Source organism: Octodon degus, unplaced genomic scaffold (genome assembly GCF_000260255.1).
Source record: "Octodon degus isolate 3935 unplaced genomic scaffold, OctDeg1.0 scaffold00077, whole genome shotgun sequence".
Taxonomy (NCBI): domain Eukaryota; kingdom Metazoa; phylum Chordata; class Mammalia; order Rodentia; family Octodontidae; genus Octodon; species Octodon degus.
This window is the reverse complement of record NW_004524653.1, coordinates 11,404,202-11,411,616: the sequence shown is the minus strand read 5'-3', so window position 1 is coordinate 11,411,616 and position 7,415 is coordinate 11,404,202.

Below are 7,415 nucleotides of genomic sequence, written 5' to 3'. Positions count from 1 at the left end.
AATAGCAATGAGACAGTTTCAAAACAGGTTAGTAGGACAGTTACAACAATTAATACATAGAATATTGTTCTTTTTCCCATAATTTTATTGAGAAACAAATAGCAATGAGACAGTTTCAAATCAAATTGGTAGGACCGTTTCAATAATTAACACATTGCATACTCTCTTCCTAGTGGTTATTTGCTGTACAAGATGCAGACATGATATCCTATTTACAGCCACTAGCTTCAGAAGACTGTGTACCAGTTTTCTAGTTCCTAAATTATTTCTTTCATTCAGTTTTGCTAAGTTACAACATACCTTCGGAGAAGTATGAAAGCAGACCATAAATGTATGGCTTAGTTCTTATAAAGCGACACAGTTGTGAAACCCCACCCAGATCAGGAAATGGAACGTGATTAGCACCCAGAAATCTTCCTCTAGCCCCTCTCAGACATTGTACCCCAGCGGGGTTAACCACTGTACTGATCTTGATGTTAGCAGCCTTTTGTCTGTTAAGTGTTTTGTGAATGAAACAATGAGTCATGTATAATGCTATTCTCTGTTTAGCTTTTTTTTCCCCATATTGTACTGACAGAATTCATTCATTTTTCTTCATGTAATAGTCATGTATGCTCATGAATGTTGGTATTCTATCAGTGAATTCAACAGGTAAAAGACATTTGGGTAATGTCCAATTTTTAGGCTCTTTAGAGTAGTGCTGGGGCCGGGGAGATGGCTCAGTAGAATAAGCACTTCCCTGGCAAGTGCAAGGGCCTGAGTTCAATCCCCAGTTCCACCAAAAAGAAAGAAAAAGAAATGGTAGAGTAGTGCCACTGTGAATGTGCTTGCATCTTCCAATCTATCCATGAACATGGTATATCCTTTCATTGTTCCCTATATTTAGATCTTTTTAGATACCTCTTAGTGAAAAAATAAAGATATAAATAAAACTAACAGAGGGAAAAAAAAAGTTAATCCAGCCACAGAAACAGGCCTCTGGATTGGAAAGCCAATCTGTGATATTTTAATGAGACAATAAATGATCTTCATTAAATAGAAAAAAAAAGTTGGGGGAATGTTTGTACTCTCTTACGGAGTGAGGTTCTGCCTGATTCTAGAATTACAAATAAAACCATATTTACACTTGCAATTTCTCACAACAGAGAAGCAATGTGATATCTACATGTGTGTTCAATTTATTTCACTTAGGTCCGGGGAGATGGCTCAGTGGAAACAGTGCTTCCCTGGTAAGCGCAAGGGCCTGAGTTCAATCCCTGGTTCTGCCAAAAAATTAATAAAATTCACTTAGCGTACAGTCTTTAGGTGCATCCATTTACCTACAAATGTCTCAAGTTTCTCCTTCTCTGTGGCTGAATAGTAAGTACTCCATTGTATAAAAGAAAATTTCTTTATCCATTCATTAGTAGATGGGCATTTGGGCTGTTTCCATGATTTAACTACTATAAATTATGCTGCTGTGAACATGGTTGTGCACCTAACACTGTGGCATAATGCTTTTCTTTTGGCAAGATTCCACAAAAGGGAAGAGCTGGGTCAAATGGAATGTCTAGTCCTAGTTTTTTGAGGAATCTCCACACTGATTTCCACAGTGGTGGTACCAGCCTACACTCCCACCAACAGGAGAGATGGGTTTCCTTTCCCCATAGCAGAGCCTGGCCAATGTTTGATATTGGTTGATTTCTTAATAATAGCCATTCTACCTGCAGTGATATGGAATCTCAGCATTGTTTTAATTTTAATTTCTTGAATGACCAGTGATGTTGAATGTGGTTTTTTTTTTCATATATTTACTTGCTGTTTGTATTTATTCATTTGAGAAGTGTGTATTCATCTCAGAAGCCCGTTTTTCGATTGGGTCTTTGAATTTGGAGAGGGATTCTTTTCAGTTCTTTATGCTTTCTAGATATCATTCCTTTATCTGAGGAATAGCTAGAAAAAAATTTAACCACTCTGAATTGTTCCTTCACTCTGCCTGCCGATGATTTCTTTTGTTGTGCAAAAGCTTTTTAATAAGATAAGATCCCAATTGTGGATTCTTTGTCGTATTTTCTATGCAACTGGTGTTCTGTTCATAAAGTCATTACCTACACCTATGTCTTTTCTCTCCTCCAGGAGATTTAATGTTTCTGCTTTTTGTTCCATTAGGAAACACCTCATTGACAGCTCAGAACATATAATAGATATTTAGATATAATAGATATAGATATAGATATAGATATAGATATAGATATAGATATAGATATAGATATAGATATAGATATAGATATAGATTTACTTCTGCCCCTCCACAGGTGGGCCTGGGTGGTGCCCACTGCCTCCGTGGCAGTCGGGGGAGCGGCACTGCCTGGCCACCCTCCTTCCCCCCTCCCGCCTCCAGTTCCAGAGCCCTGGGCGGCACTCCCTCCAGAAGGACCATTCCTCCCGGTCGGTCGCCTGCCACCTCCAGGGACTGCTGGTGCGGAGGCTCTGATCCGGAGCCCCATCCCACCAGATCCATTGTCCAGTGGCGAACCACACTCGCAAGGCGGGTGGTGGGCGGCGTCCCCTCCTGGCTCAGTCTGGTGGCAGCGGTTCCTTGGGAGCGTGGGCCTGCACTGCAAGCCCCTACTGTCCCCTACCCGCACCTTGTTTTGTCTAAAAAAGAAAAAGAAAAAAAGTGGGGAGGCCAGAGCAGGGGACCGAACACGGGCGAGGCGAAGGCGGGCTGCTGGAGCACAGACTCGCGGCCACCCCAGCCGGGCCTCAGTTGGAGACTGAGTCCGAGTCCCCCGGGGACGAGGAGCTGGAGATGCTGCCGTTGGTCTCGCAGTCCTCGTCCTTGCTCTCGTCCTCGCTGCTGGACTCTGAACGAGTCGCCGATGTGCTCCGAGGAGTGAGGAGTCGCCGTTCTTGTGGTCCTCCTCCGACTCCCACTTGGACTGCAGGGTGGTCCGGCTGGAGTTGGGGTTCGGGACCTGCATCTTGGTCATGCTCTTGCACTCGTTGGTCCTGGGGAGACAGGCTCGCAGGTCCAAGTGCACGGCTTGTGCGCTGCCAGTGGCTGCGGTTCTCCACCATGCGCTCCTTCAGCTCCAGGGGGTTCGGCTCCCCGCTGGACAGCAGCTCCCGGGAAAACTGGTAACCGTGCATCCGGGGCTTCCCCAGGTCATCTCCATGGCCTTGCGGGCCTTCACCCCGTCATTCTTGAAGCGCGCCAGGTAGTCGCGGGTGGCACTCTGTCGCCCGATCTCCTCGGTCCGCTTGGAGGACTCTGGCAACTTGCACCGCTCCTAGCGTTCGGCGCCGGGCTTCCTCTCCAACTGCGCCTTCTGGGCAGCCTCACACTTTGTACTTGGCCTTCTTTTCGGACAGGTCGTTCCACAGGAGCGCCGGCAGGCGGATTAGCTCATAGCTTGGACCGCTCTTCCTGCAGCTACCGCAGCTTCTCCTAGGAAAAGATGGCCCACACGAGACGTTTGGGCTGCTCGGCCTTCCGGCGCCTGCTTCTTGGCGGCTGGGCTGGCAGCCTGCTTCTTACTGATGTTCAGCATCTTCTCTTCGCCCAGCACCCGCTGCTGCTGCTCCTCAGACAGGCTCTCCAGGAAGCCCAGCAGCTCCACCTCATAACCTTTCTTTTTTCTGGTAGCTCTTCTTGAGGTAGGCGTCCTTCTTCTGGGACATCAACTAAGTCTTTCAAGTGTTCTACCTGTTCTCTCCTCCAGGACATTTAATGTTTCTGTTTTAATATTAGATCTTTGATCCATTTTGATTTTAGGTTAGTGCACGGTGAGAGACATGGGTCCAGTTATGCGGAAAGTCGGTTTTTGCAGCACAGTTTATTAAAGAGGGTCTGGAGACACACACACCTGTAATCCCAGCACGCGGAGGCTGAAGCAGAAGGATCACCATGAGTTGGAGGCAGACCCGGACTAACTAAAGAGTTTAGGGCTAGCCTAAAACCCTGTATCCAAAAAAAGCTTTCTTCCAGTGAGGGTGTTGAGCCCCTTGTCAAAGATAGGATGGCTGGGTGTGGTGGGAGTTGTGTCTCCTAATCTGTTCTTGATCCTGGGGTCTATTTTGCCAGTAACATGCTGATTTTATTAGTAACTTGGTAAAACAATTTCAAGCCTGGGATTGTGATGCCCCCTCCCTTGCCTTTGTTGTCCAGAACTGCTTTTGCTCTTTTAGGTCTTCTTCTAACTCCAAATTAATTTTAGGAATGCTTTCTCTAGTTCTGTGAGGTATGCAAATGGTATTTTGATTGGGATTACATTAAATCTGCACAACAATTTTGAGAGTATGGTCATTTTTACTATTGTGGTTCTTCCTACCCAACAGCAAAAGATATCTTTCCATTTTCTGATATTCTCCTATTCTCCTTGATTTCCTTTTTCAGAGTACTGTAACTTTAATGTAAAGAGCTTTTATTTCATGTTAGAGTAATTCCTAAGAATTTCATTCTGGGGGGATGGGCCTGGGGATATAGCTCAGTGGCACAGTGCCTGGGAAGAGCAAAGTCCTGAGTTCAATTCCCGGTACAGAAAAAAAATTTTTTTTCAATACTATTATGAAAGGTCTCACTCATTTCTTTCTAATTGTTTGTTATTTTAGTACAGGAATGCTATTACTTGGGTCCAGCTACACAACTTTTGTCCATTTAGTATAATGTTAACTACTGGTTTGTCCTAGGTGGTATCTTAGTTACTTTTCTCTCATTGCTGGGACAAAATACCCAACACTCAAAAGGAAGGAAGGAAAGGTTTATTTAGCTCACAGTTACTGAAGGTTTCAATCCATACACAGCTGGCTCCAAGGCAGAGTGGCACATGGCAGAGGGCAGCAGTCCATGGCGGCAGAAAACAGAAAGGCAGCAAGAGCAAATGGGTAGAATAAGGGCTTCCCTGGCAAGTGCAAGGGCCTGAGTTCAATCACTGGTTCCGCAAAAAAAAAAAAAAAAAAAAGGGAGGAGTAGCAGCAACAATGGCAACAGAGAGCAAGTCTGCCTCCCTTATGTTGCATTCAGGCTATCTGCCCCAGGTCAGGTGTAGCACTCACACCCACAATCCCAGCAGCATTCACACACACACAGTCCCAGCACTGGATCATGAATTAATCACAATGTCTAGAAGCCCATCCCAGTGACCACGTGATGCTTTGAGGGGACACCTAGATACAAACCATAACAGACAGCTTTAGCAGATTTAGATAAAAACCACCTATCACAATTTTCTCTGGGGCTTTTACCATAAATGAGTGTTGGGCTTTGTCAAATGCTTTTTCTGCATCTATTAAGATACCACATCTTTGTCCTTGGATCTGCTAAAATGGTATATTACAATCATTGATTTGCATGTGTTGAACCATCTCTAAATTCCTAGGGTGAATCCTACTTGATCATGAAGTATAATCTTTTTTTTTTTTTTTTTTTGACACAGGGTCTCACTATGTGGCTCAGACCCACAGTGATCCTCCCTGTCTTAGCCTCCCCAGCCCTGGAATTACAGGAATGTGCCACTATGCCCAGTTTCAGGGCAGCACAGCATGTGGTACCAGGGATCAAACTCAGGTCCTTGCCCTTGCCAGGCAGGCACTTAGACCACCCAACTATTTCCCCAGCCCATAATCTTTTTGATAGTTTGCTACATTCTGTTCTCCAGTATCTTATGATTGGTGTATCTATGTCCATTAGGGAGATTGGCCTATAGTTCTTTCTTGGTTGTATCTGTGGTTTGAGTATCAGGGTAATTAGTACCTGCTCCCAGGAATGACTTTGGGAGTCCTGCTTCCTTTTCAATTTCATTAAAGTTTGAAAAGTAATGACATTAGATCTCTAAATTTCTTGCAGAATTCATGAGCAATGCCATGGGGACCTAGGATTTTCTTTGTTGGTAGATTTTTAATTACATGTTTAATTTGACTGGTGCTGATTTGTTTAGAATTTTCTTATATCTTAATAATTCAGCTTTAGTAATTCATATGATCTAAGAATATGACCATTTCTTCTGTATTTTCCATCTTATTAGAATTAAGAGTCTCGAAGTAGGTATTTGTGACCTTCTGGATTCCTGAAAGATCTATTGTAATTTCATCATTATCATTCCTAATTGCATGTATTTGAGTCTTTTCTTTCCTCTTCTTGATAACGTTGTCTAAGTGTTGATCAATTTTATTTAATCTCTCAAAAAAACAACTTTTAGGTTTATTGATTCTTCGTATTGTTTTCTTAGTCTTGGTTGCATTAACTTCTGCTTTAATCTTTATAATTTCCCCCCTCATGTGAGCTTTGAGCTTGACTTCTTTTTCTAGAAGTTTGAGGTTCAACCTTAAATTATTTGAGCTCTGTTTTCCTGATGTGTAGAAGATCACTGGTATAAATTTCCCTCATAGTCTGCTTTCATTGCATTCCATAAATTCTAATACCTTGTGTTGGAATTATCATTTAATTGTAGAAACTAATTTCTTCTTTAATTTTATCTGTTACCCATTGGTTGTTTGGGAGGGTGTTTTTGAATTTTTCTGTGTCTATGTAGCGAGACAGCATCTCACTATGCAGTTCAGGTCAACGTTGAGCTCACTTTGTAGCCCAAGCTGGAATTCAAAATAATCCTCTTGCCTCCGCCTCCTGAGTGCTGGGATTACAAGCCTGTGCTATCGTGCCTGGCATTCGTGTAGCTTTTAAACTAAAGCTTTTTTTTTTTTTTTTTTTTCGGAACTGGGGATTGAGCTCAGGTTCTTGTGCCTTCCAGGCAAGTGCCTATTTTACTGAGCCATCTCCCCAGCCCTTTTTTTTTTTTTTTTTTTTTTTTTTTTTTTTTTTTTTGGGGGGGGGGGAAGACACCGCGTCTTTTTTTTCCCCAAAAAAACCTTTTCCCCCTTTTTTTTTTTTTTTTTTTTTTTTTTTTTTGTGGAACTGGGGATCGAACTCAGGTCCTTGTGCTTGCCAAGCAAGTGCTTACTTCCCCAGCCCTTTATGTAGTTTTTGAGGTTTCTTTTGCCATTGATTTGCAATTTCATTGCACAATAGTCTTGTAACATGCATGGGATCACTTTGATTCCTTTGCATTTATTTTAAGCATGTTCTATTAGCTAGTATGGGGTCTACTTTGGAGAACATCCCATGTGTAGCTGAGAAGAATGTGTATTCTGACGTGGGGGGAACACTGTAGACATCTACTAAGTTTGTTCACAAGCTTGATTCCATTCTGATATTCCTTTGGAATTTTTTTTTTTTTTTTGGTCTAGCTGATCTGTCCATTTGTGAGAGTAGGGTACTGATATACTCCATTACAATTGAATTAGTGTTTATCTGATTTTTCACATCCATTAATATGTTTTATAAAATTGGTGTATTTGATTCATGTATATTTATAATTGTTATCTCCTTTTCTACTTCTCCTCCTACTCATATTCCTACTCCTCTTTCTCCTTCTCCT